The sequence below is a fragment of the Brachyhypopomus gauderio genome, unplaced genomic scaffold (assembly GCF_052324685.1).
Source record: "Brachyhypopomus gauderio isolate BG-103 unplaced genomic scaffold, BGAUD_0.2 sc92, whole genome shotgun sequence".
NCBI lineage: Eukaryota > Metazoa > Chordata > Actinopteri > Gymnotiformes > Hypopomidae > Brachyhypopomus > Brachyhypopomus gauderio.
In genome coordinates, this window is record NW_027506913.1 from 910,477 (window position 1) to 922,876 (window position 12,400).

Here is a 12,400-nt window from a genome sequence, read left to right on the forward strand (position 1 = left end):
CGCCAGAGCGAAATAGTAACTCATTGAATCATAGATGTAGATCGGAGATAAATAAACTAGATTTTTTTTTCAGCGTGAGAAATCGGATGTATGGCGTGTGAGCACGTGAAAACGGTCAAATGCGTGCGTCTTACGCTCATTGCGTGAGAGTTGGCAACACTGTTTTAAGTTTGTTGTGAGTCTGTTGTTGCTGTCCTTATTTGTTCGTCTATATATTCACCGGAGATTAACAATTCATTCATTGAATAGCCTACCTATCTTGAGGGGCATGCGTGTACGGAGGGAGGGTGCGGGGGAGGGGGGGGGGGATCGAACGAACCCTTCGATCCCCCCTGGCTACGGGCCTGATCAAGTTAAAGACCTGGCAAGATTGGAACGAAGATGAGAAGAAAGTAAATGTGTTTTAGTTTAGTTTCTTATTTTTCCATGAGTATTCAAGTCTTAGTGACTACATGAAGTTTTGATTCTTCAGTTTGCGTTGAAGACAACCATTGATTGGACCTTACGGACTGTCAGCGGAAGTCCATTCCACCACCTTGTGGACTGACAGAGAAGATTCTTGTTGCATGTCTTGTCGGCATCTTGAAGGGATGGTGGCACGAATAAAGCAATAATAGAGGCTTAAAGGCAGCCAGGTGCTGTAGTGGCTTGATAAGTGCTTTTATGCATGTGAGAAGCGATCCAGTTATGGGAGACTGCAATGGCCAAGATGCAAGGTAAAGAGACATATGTAGGTGTTGGTGGTATAGTGGTGAGCATAGCTGCCTTCCAAGCAGTTGACCCGGGTTCGATTCCCGGCCAACGCATCTCATTATACATGGATACCTGATGTTATTCACAAAACGTGGTACTTTGCCACTCACGTTTATTGATGGCAACCAAAGCTCATGTTTTACAGATTGCTCCTGCTTTTTACCTTCAGAGATAACTCATGCAATACAGAACGATATAGGAGTCAACACCTTCAAAAACACTGTGCTTTAATATGTTCTGGTTACATTGACACCTTACTCACAGCTGCACAGATGACCGTGACTCTTACATCGTTTTTAAATGAAGTGATACAAAGCGTTGTTATTTCTCAAAATCAGAACGAGGCCAAAGAGACCTGCATGCTGAAGCTGCGGCCCCATTTTCATGTTGCTATAAAGAAGCTTTTGACCCCGACGTGATTTGAACACGTAACCTTCTGATCTGGAGTCAGACGCGCTACCGTTGCGCCACGAGGTCTAATACGTAGAAGTCTAGCTAAAAAAATGGAACAAGGCAGTCAGATGTTTTAGTTCAATAGCTCTTCCAATGTATTTTGATTTTTTTCATTCCCTCTCGTCTGCCTTAAAGTTTCACCAATTCAAGAGGAGAGTAATGGTGAGGGAAGAACGTACCAAAGGGAGGGAATCTTCAGGCAGAATCCCTGAGCTCTCTGCTTTCTTCTCAACCTGAGTAGTCTATGCATGATTCTGTGTTAGTATCTGTCGATTCGGCCCTTGAAAGGCAATACAGCTAAAGGTAACTTTTCTTGTTTATCATGCACCTGAGATGTAACAAAACGGAGGACCTTTCAAGAAAGGCTCTTGAGCAGAGTTACTTCAGAAAGTGAAGTAACGAAAAGAAAAACTTTCTCATGTTACAATAGATTGGTGAGTGTGAAGAATAGCATCAAGTTAAAGACCTGGCAAGATTGGAACGAAGATGAGAAGAAAGTAAATGTGTTTTAGTTTAGTTTCTTATTTTTCCATGAGTATTCAAGTCTTAGTGACTACATAAAGTTTTGATTCTTCAGTTTGCGTTGAAGACAACCATTGATTGGACCTTACGGACTGTCAGCGGAAGTCCATTCCACCACCTTGTGGACTGACAGAGAAGATTCTTGTTGCATGTCTTGTCGGCATCTTGAAGGGATGGTGGCACGAATAAAGCAATAATAGAGGCTTAAAGGCAGCCAGGTGCTGTAGTGGCTTGATAAGTGCTTTTATGCATGTGAGAAGCGATCCAGTTATGGGAGACTGCAATGGCCAAGATGCAAGGTAAAGAGACATATGTAGGTGTTGGTGGTATAGTGGTGAGCATAGCTGCCTTCCAAGCAGTTGACCCGGGTTCGATTCCCGGCCAACGCATCTCATTATACATGGATACCTGATGTTATTCACAAAACGTGGTACTTTGCCACTCACGTTTATTGATGGCAACCAAAGCTCATGTTTTACAGATTGCTCCTGCTTTTTACCTTCAGAGATAACTCATGCAATACAGAACGATATAGGAGTCAACACCTTCAAAAACACTGTGCTTTAATATGTTCTGGTTACATTGACACCTTACTCACAGCTGCACAGATGACCGTGACTCTTACATCGTTTTTAAATGAAGTGATACAAAGCGTTGTTATTTCTCAAAATCAGAACGAGGCCAAAGAGACCTGCATGCTGAAGCTGCGGCCCCATTTTCATGTTGCTTTAAAGAAGCTTTTGACCCCGACGTGATTTGAACACATAACCTTCTGATCTGGAGTCAGACGCGCTACCGTTGCGCCACGAGGTCTAATACGTAGAAGTCTAGCTAAAAAAATGGAACAAGGCAGTCAGATGTTTTAGTTCAATAGCTCTTCCAATGTATTTTGATTTTTTTCATTCCCTCTCGTCTGCCTTAAAGTTTCACCAATTCAAGAGGAGAGTAATGGTGAGGGAAGAACGTACCAAAGGGAGGGAATCTTCAGGCAGAATCCCTGAGCTCTCTGCTTTCTTCTCAACCTGAGTAGTCTATGCATGATTCTGTGTTAGTATCTGTCGATTCGGCCCTTGAAAGGCAATACAGCTAAAGGTAACTTTTCTTGTTTATCATGCACCTGAGATGTAACAAAACGGAGGACCTTTCAAGAAAGGCTCTTGAGCAGAGTTACTTCAGAAAGTGAAGTAACGAAAAGAAAAACTTTCTCATGTTACAATAGATTGGTGAGTGTGAAGAATAGCATCAAGTTAAAGACCTGGCAAGATTGGAACGAAGATGAGAAGAAAGTAAATGTGTTTTAGTTTAGTTTCTTATTTTTCCATGAGTATTCAAGTCTTAGTGACTACATAAAGTTTTGATTCTTCAGTTTGCGTTGAAGACAACCATTGATTGGACCTTACGGACTGTCAGCGGAAGTCCATTCCACCACCTTGTGGACTGACAGAGAAGATTCTTGTTGCATGTCTTGTCGGCATCTTGAAGGGATGGTGGCACGAATAAAGCAATAATAGAGGCTTAAAGGCAGCCAGGTGCTGTAGTGGCTTGATAAGTGCTTTTATGCATGTGAGAAGCGATCCAGTTATGGGAGACTGCAATGGCCAAGATGCAAGGTAAAGAGACATATGTAGGTGTTGGTGGTATAGTGGTGAGCATAGCTGCCTTCCAAGCAGTTGACCCGGGTTCGATTCCCGGCCAACGCATCTCATTATACATGGATACCTGATGTTATTCACAAAACGTGGTACTTTGCCACTCACGTTTATTGATGGCAACCAAAGCTCATGTTTTACAGATTGCTCCTGCTTTTTACCTTCAGAGATAACTCATGCAATACAGAACGATATAGGAGTCAACACCTTCAAAAACACTGTGCTTTAATATGTTCTGGTTACATTGACACCTTACTCACAGCTGCACAGATGACCGTGACTCTTACATCGTTTTTAAATGAAGTGATACAAAGCGTTGTTATTTCTCAAAATCAGAACGAGGCCAAAGAGACCTGCATGCTGAAGCTGCGGCCCCATTTTCATGTTGCTTTAAAGAAGCTTTTGACCCCGACGTGATTTGAACACGTAACCTTCTGATCTGGAGTCAGACGCGCTACCGTTGCGCCACGAGGTCTAATACGTAGAAGTCTAGCTAAAAAAATGGAACAAGGCAGTCAGATGTTTTAGTTCAATAGCTCTTCCAATGTATTTTGATTTTTTTCATTCCCTCTCGTCTGCCTTAAAGTTTCACCAATTCAAGAGGAGAGTAATGGTGAGGGAAGAACGTACCAAAGGGAGGGAATCTTCAGGCAGAATCCCTGAGCTCTCTGCTTTCTTCTCAACCTGAGTAGTCTATGCATGATTCTGTGTTAGTATCTGTCGATTCGGCCCTTGAAAGGCAATACAGCTAAAGGTAACTTTTCTTGTTTATCATGCACCTGAGATGTAACAAAACGGAGGACCTTTCAAGAAAGGCTCTTGAGCAGAGTTACTTCAGAAAGTGAAGTAACGAAAAGAAAAACTTTCTCATGTTACAATAGATTGGTGAGTGTGAAGAATAGCATCAAGTTAAAGACCTGGCAAGATTGGAACGAAGATGAGAAGAAAGTAAATGTGTTTTAGTTTAGTTTCTTATTTTTCCATGAGTATTCAAGTCTTAGTGACTACATAAAGTTTTGATTCTTCAGTTTGCGTTGAAGACAACCATTGATTGGACCTTACGGACTGTCAGCGGAAGTCCATTCCACCACCTTGTGGACTGACAGAGAAGATTCTTGTTGCATGTCTTGTCGGCATCTTGAAGGGATGGTGGCACGAATAAAGCAATAATAGAGGCTTAAAGGCAGCCAGGTGCTGTAGTGGCTTGATAAGTGCTTTTATGCATGTGAGAAGCGATCCAGTTATGGGAGACTGCAATGGCCAAGATGCAAGGTAAAGAGACATATGTAGGCGTTGGTGGTATAGTGGTGAGCGTAGCTGCCTTCCAAGCAGTTGACCCGGGTTCGATTCCCGGCCAACGCATCTCATTATACATGGATACCTGATATTATTCACAAAACGTGGTACTTTGCCACTCACGTTTATTGATGGCAACCAAAGCTCATGTTTTACAGATTGCTCCTGCTTTTTACCTTCAGAGATAACTCATGCAATACAGAACGATATAGGAGTCAACACCTTCAAAAACACTGTGCTTTAATATGTTCTGGTTACATTGACACCTTACTCACAGCTGCACAGATGACCGTGACTCTTACATCGTTTTTAAATGAAGTGATACAAAGCGTTGTTATTTCTCAAAATCAGAATGAGGCCAAAGAGACCTGCATGCTGAAGCTGCGGCCCCATTTTCATGTTGCTATAAAGATGCTTTTGACCGCGACGTGATTTGAACACGTAACCTTCTGATCTGGAGTCAGACGCGCTACCGTTGCGCCACGAGGTCTAATACATAGAAGTCTAGCTAAAAAAATGGAACAAGGCAGTCAGATGTTTTAGTTCAATAGCTCTTCCAATGTATTTTGATTTTTTTCATTCCCTCTCGTCTGCCTTAAAGTTTCACCAATTCAAGAGGAGAGTAATGGTGAGGGAAGAACGTACCAAAGGGAGGGAATCTTCAGGCAGAATCCCTGAGCTCTCTGCTTTCTTCTCAACCTGAGTAGTCTATGCATGATTCTGTGTTAGTATCTGTCGATTCGGCCCTTGAAAGGCAATACAGCTAAAGGTAACGTTTCTTGTTTATCATGCACCTGAGATGTAACAAAACGGAGGACCTTTCAAGAAAGGCTCTTGAGCAGAGTTACTTCAGAAAGTGAAGTAACGAAAAGAAAAACATTCTCATGTTACAATAGATTGGTGAGTGTGAAGAATAGCATCAACAGGCCCGTAGCCAGCATTCTGATGGGGGGGATCTTTTTCCCCCCAAACGTGGACTTAATGCTCTCTACTCCAATGCCCCTTAAATACACGAGCACACTTCAAACCTTTTAATTTACACATATTTTATTCATTATAAGCAAGGTTGCCAACTTTTCAAAATCACTAGGACTGAGATTTGATTTGGGGGCGGGGGTGGGTGGTGTGGTGTGTGTGTCAAACGTTGGCGGGGGTGTTATGTCTTATATGTTTCGTCTATGCTGCGCCTAATGCCCGGTTCACACTACACGATTTTAGGCTGGTTTTTTAGTCGCCGACTGTTTTTTGTAGATCGCCGACAGAAACTGTGGTCGGAGGCAAATCGGCGATCACTCGTCGCTCGCTCATTTCGTGTAGCGTGAACTGCTGAAAGACGCTCGCCGAGCCGTCGCCGACTGGTCGCCGACTCATCGCGGACGACCGGCAGATATCTAGCATGTTTAATATCTAGCAGTCGGCGACTGAACCTGACGACTGAAAAGTCGTGTAGTGTGAACCTGGCTTAAAGCGATTGATCGCCGGTGGTTGGCGCCAGAGCGAAATAGTAACTCATTGAATCATAGATGTAGATCGGAGATAAATAAACTAGATTTTTTTTTCAGCGTGAGAAATCGGATGTATGGCGTGTGAGCACGTGAAAACGGTCAAATGCGTGCGTCTTACGCTCATTGCGTGAGAGTTGGCAACACTGTTTTAAGTTTGTTGTGAGTCTGTTGTTGCTGTCCTTATTTGTTCGTCTATATATTCACCGGAGATTAACAATTCATTCATTGAATAGCCTACCTATCTTGAGGGGCATGCGTGTACGGAGGGAGGGTGCGGGGGAGGGGGGGGGGGGGGGATCGAACGAACCCTTCGATCCCCCCTGGCTACGGGCCTGATCAAGTTAAAGACCTGGCAAGATTGGAACGAAGATGAGAAGAAAGTAAATGTGTTTTAGTTTAGTTTCTTATTTTTCCATGAGTATTCAAGTCTTAGTGACTACATGAAGTTTTGATTCTTCAGTTTGCGTTGAAGACAACCATTGATTGGACCTTACGGACTGTCAGCGGAAGTCCATTCCACCACCTTGTGGACTGACAGAGAAGATTCTTGTTGCATGTCTTGTCGGCATCTTGAAGGGATGGTGGCACGAATAAAGCAATAATAGAGGCTTAAAGGCAGCCAGGTGCTGTAGTGGCTTGATAAGTGCTTTTACGCATGTGAGAAGCGATCCAGTTATGGGAGACTGCAATGGCCAAGATGCAAGGTAAAGAGACATATGTAGGCGTTGGTGGTATAGTGGTGAGCATAGCTGCCTTCCAAGCAGTTGACCCGGGTTCGATTCCCGGCCAACGCATCTCATTATACATGGATACCTGATGTTATTCACAAAACGTGGTACTTTGCCACTCACGTTTATTGATGGCAACCAAAGCTCATGTTTTACAGATTGCTCCTGCTTTTTACCTTCAGAGATAACTCATGCAATACAGAACGATATAGGAGTCAACACCTTCAAAAACACTGTGCTTTAATATGTTCTGGTTACATTGACACCTTACTCACAGCTGCACAGATGACCGTGACTCTTACATCGTTTTTAAATGAAGTGATACAAAGCGTTGTTATTTCTCAAAATCAGAATGAGGCCAAAGAGACCTGCATGCTGAAGCTGCGGCCCCATTTTCATGTTGCTATAAAGAAGCTTTTGACCCCGACGTGATTTGAACACGTAACCTTCTGATCTGGAGTCAGACGCGCTACCGTTGCGCCACGAGGTCTAATACGTAGAAGTCTACCTAAAAAAATGGAACAAGGCAGTCAGATGTTTTAGTTCAATAGCTCTTCCAATGTATTTTGATTTTTTTCATTCCCTCTCGTCTGCCTAAAAGTTTCACCAATTCAAGAGGAGAGTAATGGTGAGGGAAGAACGTACCAAAGGGAAGGAATCTTCAGGCAGAATCCCTGAGCTCTCTGCTTTCTTCATAACCTGAGTAGTCTATGCATGATTCTGTGTTAGTATCTGTCGATTCGGCCCTTGAAAGGCAATACAGCTAAAGGTAACGTTTCTTGTTTATCATGCACCTGAGATGTAACAAAACGGAGGACCTTTCAAGAAAGGCTCTTGAGCAGAGTTACTTCAGAAAGTGAAGTAACGAAAAGAAAAACATTCTCATGTTACAATAGATTGGTGAGTGTGAAGAATAGCATCAAGTTAAAGACCTGGCAAGATTGGAACGAAGATGAGAAGAAAGTAAATGTGTTTTAGTTTAGTTTCTTATTTTTCCATGAGTATTCAAGTCTTAGTGACTACATGAAGTTTTGATTCTTCAGTTTGCGTTGAAGACAACCATTGATTGGACCTTACGGACTGTCAGCGGAAGTCCATTCCACCACCTTGTGGACTGACAGAGAAGATTCTTGTTGCATGTCTTGTCGGCATCTTGAAGGGATGGTGGCACGAATAAAGCAATAATAGAGGCTTAAAGGCAGCCAGGTGCTGTAGTGGCTTGATAAGTGCTTTTATGCATGTGAGAAGCGATCCAGTTATGGGAGACTGCAATGGCCAAGATGCAAGGTAAAGAGACATATGTAGGCGTTGGTGGTATAGTGGTGAGCATAGCTGCCTTCCAAGCAGTTGACCCGGGTTCGATTCCCGGCCAACGCATCTCATTATACATGGATACCTGATGTTATTCACAAAACGTGGTACTTTGCCACTCACGTTTATTGATGGCAACCAAAGCTCATGTTTTACAGATTGCTCCTGCTTTTTACCTTCAGAGATAACTCATGCAATACAGAACGATATAGGAGTCAACACCTTCAAAAACACTGTGCTTTAATATGTTCTGGTTACATTGACACCTTACTCACAGCTGCACAGATGACCGTGACTCTTACATCGTTTTTAAATGAAGTGATACAAAGCGTTGTTATTTCTCAAAATCAGAACGAGGCCAAAGAGACCTGCATGCTGAAGCTGCGGCCCCATTTTCATGTTGCTATAAAGAAGCTTTTGACCCGGACGTGATTTGAACACGTAACCTTCTGAACTGGAGTCAGACGCGCTACCGTTGCGCCACGAGGTCTAATACGTAGAAGTCTAGCTAAAAAAATGGAACAAGGCAGTCAGATGTTTTAGTTCAATAGCTCTTCCAATGTATTTTGATTTTTTTCATTCCCTCTCGTCTGCCTTAAAGTTTCACCAATTCAAGAGGAGAGTAATGGTGAGGGAAGAACGTACCAAAGGGAGGGAATCTTCAGGCAGAATCCCTGAGCTCTCTGCTTTCTTCTCAACCTGAGTAGTCTATGCATGATTCTGTGTTAGTATCTGTCGATTCGGCCCTTGAAAGGCAATACAGCTAAAGGTAACTTTTCTTGTTTATCATGCACCTGAGATGTAACAAAACGGAGGACCTTTCAAGAAAGGCTCTTGAGCAGAGTTACTTCAGAAAGTGAAGTAACGAAAAGAAAAACATTCTCATGTTACAATAGATTGGTGAGTGTGAAGAATAGCATCAAGTTAAAGACCTGGCAAGATTGGAACGAAGATGAGAAGAAAGTAAATGTGTTTTAGTTTAGTTTCTTATTTTTCCATGAGTATTCAAGTCTTAGTGACTACATGAAGTTTTGATTCTTCAGTTTGCGTTGAAGACAACCATTGATTGGACCTTACGGACTGTCAGCGGAAGTCCATTCCACCACCTTGTGGACTGACAGAGAAGATTCTTGTTGCATGTCTTGTCGGCATCTTGAAGGGATGGTGGCACGAATAAAGCAATAATAGAGGCTTAAAGGCAGCCAGGTGCTGTAGTGGCTTGATAAGTGCTTTTACGCATGTGAGAAGCGATCCAGTTATGGGAGACTGCAATGGCCAAGATGCAAGGTAAAGAGACATATGTAGGCGTTGGTGGTATAGTGGTGAGCATAGCTGCCTTCCAAGCAGTTGACCCGGGTTCGATTCCCGGCCAACGCATCTCATTATACATGTATACCTGATGTTATTCACAAAATGTGGTACTTTGCCACTCACGTTTATTGATGGCAACCAAAGCTCATGTTTTACAGATTGCTCCTGCTTTTTACCTTCAGAGATAACTCATGCAATACAGAACGATATAGGAGTCAACACCTTCAAAAACACTGTGCTTTAATATGTTCTGGTTACATTGACACCTTACTCACAGCTGCACAGATGACCGTGACTCTTACATCGTTTTTAAATGAAGTGATACAAAGCGTTGTTATTTCTCAAAATCAGAATGAGGCCAAAGAGACCTGCATGCTGAAGCTGCGGCCCCATTTTCATGTTGCTATAAAGAAGCTTTTGACCCCGACGTGATTTGAACACGTAACCTTCTGATCTGGAGTCAGACGCGCTACCGTTGCGCCACGAGGTCTAATACATAGAAGTCTAGCTAAAAAAATGGAACAAGGCAGTCAGATGTTTTAGTTCAATAGCTCTTCCAATGTATTTTGATTTTTTTCATTCCCTCTCGTCTGCCTTAAAGTTTCACCAATTCAAGAGGAGAGTAATGGTGAGGGAAGAACGTACCAAAGGGAGGGAATCTTCAGGCAGAATCCCTGAGCTCTCTGCTTTCTTCTCAACCTGAGTAGTCTATGCATGATTCTGTGTTAGTATCTGTCGATTCGGCCCTTGAAAGGCAATACAGCTAAAGGTAACGTTTCTTGTTTATCATGCACCTGAGATGTAACAAAACGGAGGACCTTTCAAGAAAGGCTCTTGAGCAGAGTTACTTCAGAAAGTGAAGTAACGAAAAGAAAAACATTCTCATGTTACAATAGATTGGTGAGTGTGAAGAATAGCATCAAGTTAAAGACCTGGCAAGATTGGAACGAAGATGAGAAGAAAGTAAATGTGTTTTAGTTTAGTTTCTTATTTTTCCATGAGTATTCAAGTCTTAGTGACTACATGAAGTTTTGATTCTTCAGTTTGCGTTGAAGACAACCATTGATTGGACCTTACGGACTGTCAGCGGAAGTCCATTCCACCACCTTGTGGACTGACAGAGAAGATTCTTGTTGCATGTCTTGTCGGCATCTTGAAGGGATGGTGGCACGAATAAAGCAATAATAGAGGCTTAAAGGCAGCCAGGTGCTGTAGTGGCTTGATAAGTGCTTTTATGCATGTGAGAAGCGATCCAGTTATGGGAGACTGCAATGGCCAAGATGCAAGGTAAAGAGACATATGTAGGCGTTGGTGGTATAGTGGTGAGCATAGCTGCCTTCCAAGCAGTTGACCCGGGTTCGATTCCCGGCCAACGCATCTCATTATACATGGCTACCTGATGTTATTCACAAAACGTGGTACTTTGCCACTCACGTTTATTGATGGCAACCAAAGCTCATGTTTTACAGATTGCTCCTGCTTTTTACCTTCAGAGATAACTCATGCAATACAGAACGATATAGGAGTCAACACCTTCAAAAACACTGTGCTTTAATATGTTCTGGTTACATTGACACCTTACTCACAGCTGCACAGATGACCGTGACTCTTACATCGTTTTTAAATGAAGTGATACAAAGCGTTGTTATTTCTCAAAATCAGAACGAGGCCAAAGAGACCTGCATGCTGAAGCTGCGGCCCCATTTTCATGTTGCTATAAAGAAGCTTTTGACCCCGACGTGATTTGAACACGTAACCTTCTGATCTGGAGTCAGACGCGCTACCGTTGCGCCACGAGGTCTAATACGTAGAAGTCTAGCTAAAAAAATGGAACAAGGCAGTCAGATGTTTTAGTTCAATAGCTCTTCCAATGTATTTTGATTTTTTTCATTCCCTCTCGTCTGCCTTAAAGTTTCACCAATTCAAGAGGAGAGTAATGGTGAGGGAAGAACGTACCAAAGGGAGGGAATCTTCAGGCAGAATCCCTGAGCTCTCTGCTTTCTTCTCAACCTGAGTAGTCTATGCATGATTCTGTGTTAGTATCTGTCGATTCGGCCCTTGAAAGGCAATACAGCTAAAGGTAACTTTTCTTGTTTATCATGCACCTGAGATGTAACAAAACGGAGGACCTTTCAAGAAAGGCTCTTGAGCAGAGTTACTTCAGAAAGTGAAGTAACGAAAAGAAAAACATTCTCATGTTACAATAGATTGGTGAGTGTGAAGAATAGCATCAAGTTAAAGACCTGGCAAGATTGGAACGAAGATGAGAAGAAAGTAAATGTGTTTTAGTTTAGTTTCTTATTTTTCCATGAGTATTCAAGTCTTAGTGACTACATAAAGTTTTGATTCTTCAGTTTGCGTTGAAGACAACCATTGATTGGACCTTACGGACTGTCAGCGGAAGTCCATTCCACCACCTTGTGGACTGACAGAGAAGATTCTTGTTGCATGTCTTGTCGGCATCTTGAAGGGATGGTGGCACGAATAAAGCAATAATAGAGGCTTAAAGGCAGCCAGGTGCTGTAGTGGCTTGATAAGTGCTTTTATGCATGTGAGAAGCGATCCAGTTATGGGAGACTGCAATGGCCAAGATGCAAGGTAAAGAGACATATGTAGGCGTTGGTGGTATAGTGGTGAGCATAGCTGCCTTCCAAGCAGTTGACCCGGGTTCGATTCCCGGCCAACGCATCTCATTATACATGGATACCTGATGTTATTCACAAAACGTGGTACTTTGCCACTCACGTTTATTGATGGCAACCAAAGCTCATGTTTTACAGATTGCTCCTGCTTTTTACCTTCAGAGATAACTCATGCAATACAGAACGATATAGGAGTCAACACCTTCAAAAACACTGTGCTTTAATATGTT

General features: G+C 42.7%; 17 non-coding genes across 17 annotated transcripts; 9 read left to right on the forward strand and 8 right to left on the reverse strand.

Moving 5' to 3' along the window:
* The first annotated feature begins 734 nt into the window (after positions 1-734).
* trnag-ucc (transfer RNA glycine (anticodon UCC)) lies at positions 735-806 on the forward strand. Its single transcript has one exon. It is a non-coding gene; the product is annotated as a tRNA-Gly (tRNA).
* Positions 807-1,158: 352 nt separating this feature from the next.
* On the reverse strand, positions 1,159-1,230 carry trnaw-cca (transfer RNA tryptophan (anticodon CCA)). Its single transcript has one exon. It is a non-coding gene; the product is annotated as a tRNA-Trp (tRNA).
* Positions 1,231-2,045: 815 nt separating this feature from the next.
* trnag-ucc (transfer RNA glycine (anticodon UCC)) lies at positions 2,046-2,117 on the forward strand. The gene has a single exon. It is a non-coding gene; the product is annotated as a tRNA-Gly (tRNA).
* A 352-nt stretch (positions 2,118-2,469) lies between these two features.
* trnaw-cca (transfer RNA tryptophan (anticodon CCA)) lies at positions 2,470-2,541 on the reverse strand. The gene has a single exon. It is a non-coding gene; the product is annotated as a tRNA-Trp (tRNA).
* Positions 2,542-3,356: 815 nt separating this feature from the next.
* trnag-ucc (transfer RNA glycine (anticodon UCC)) lies at positions 3,357-3,428 on the forward strand. The gene has a single exon. It is a non-coding gene; the product is annotated as a tRNA-Gly (tRNA).
* A 352-nt stretch (positions 3,429-3,780) lies between these two features.
* trnaw-cca (transfer RNA tryptophan (anticodon CCA)) lies at positions 3,781-3,852 on the reverse strand. The gene has a single exon. It is a non-coding gene; the product is annotated as a tRNA-Trp (tRNA).
* An 815-nt stretch (positions 3,853-4,667) lies between these two features.
* trnag-ucc (transfer RNA glycine (anticodon UCC)) lies at positions 4,668-4,739 on the forward strand. Its single transcript has one exon. It is a non-coding gene; the product is annotated as a tRNA-Gly (tRNA).
* Positions 4,740-5,091: 352 nt separating this feature from the next.
* trnaw-cca (transfer RNA tryptophan (anticodon CCA)) lies at positions 5,092-5,163 on the reverse strand. The gene has a single exon. It is a non-coding gene; the product is annotated as a tRNA-Trp (tRNA).
* A 1,737-nt stretch (positions 5,164-6,900) lies between these two features.
* Positions 6,901-6,972, forward strand: trnag-ucc (transfer RNA glycine (anticodon UCC)). The gene has a single exon. It is a non-coding gene; the product is annotated as a tRNA-Gly (tRNA).
* A 352-nt stretch (positions 6,973-7,324) lies between these two features.
* On the reverse strand, positions 7,325-7,396 carry trnaw-cca (transfer RNA tryptophan (anticodon CCA)). The gene has a single exon. It is a non-coding gene; the product is annotated as a tRNA-Trp (tRNA).
* An 815-nt stretch (positions 7,397-8,211) lies between these two features.
* trnag-ucc (transfer RNA glycine (anticodon UCC)) lies at positions 8,212-8,283 on the forward strand. Its single transcript has one exon. It is a non-coding gene; the product is annotated as a tRNA-Gly (tRNA).
* A 352-nt stretch (positions 8,284-8,635) lies between these two features.
* On the reverse strand, positions 8,636-8,707 carry trnaw-cca (transfer RNA tryptophan (anticodon CCA)). Its single transcript has one exon. It is a non-coding gene; the product is annotated as a tRNA-Trp (tRNA).
* An 815-nt stretch (positions 8,708-9,522) lies between these two features.
* Positions 9,523-9,594, forward strand: trnag-ucc (transfer RNA glycine (anticodon UCC)). The gene has a single exon. It is a non-coding gene; the product is annotated as a tRNA-Gly (tRNA).
* A 352-nt stretch (positions 9,595-9,946) lies between these two features.
* trnaw-cca (transfer RNA tryptophan (anticodon CCA)) lies at positions 9,947-10,018 on the reverse strand. The gene has a single exon. It is a non-coding gene; the product is annotated as a tRNA-Trp (tRNA).
* An 815-nt stretch (positions 10,019-10,833) lies between these two features.
* Positions 10,834-10,905, forward strand: trnag-ucc (transfer RNA glycine (anticodon UCC)). Its single transcript has one exon. It is a non-coding gene; the product is annotated as a tRNA-Gly (tRNA).
* A 352-nt stretch (positions 10,906-11,257) lies between these two features.
* Positions 11,258-11,329, reverse strand: trnaw-cca (transfer RNA tryptophan (anticodon CCA)). The gene has a single exon. It is a non-coding gene; the product is annotated as a tRNA-Trp (tRNA).
* An 815-nt stretch (positions 11,330-12,144) lies between these two features.
* Positions 12,145-12,216, forward strand: trnag-ucc (transfer RNA glycine (anticodon UCC)). Its single transcript has one exon. It is a non-coding gene; the product is annotated as a tRNA-Gly (tRNA).
* Positions 12,217-12,400: the final 184 nt, after the last annotated feature.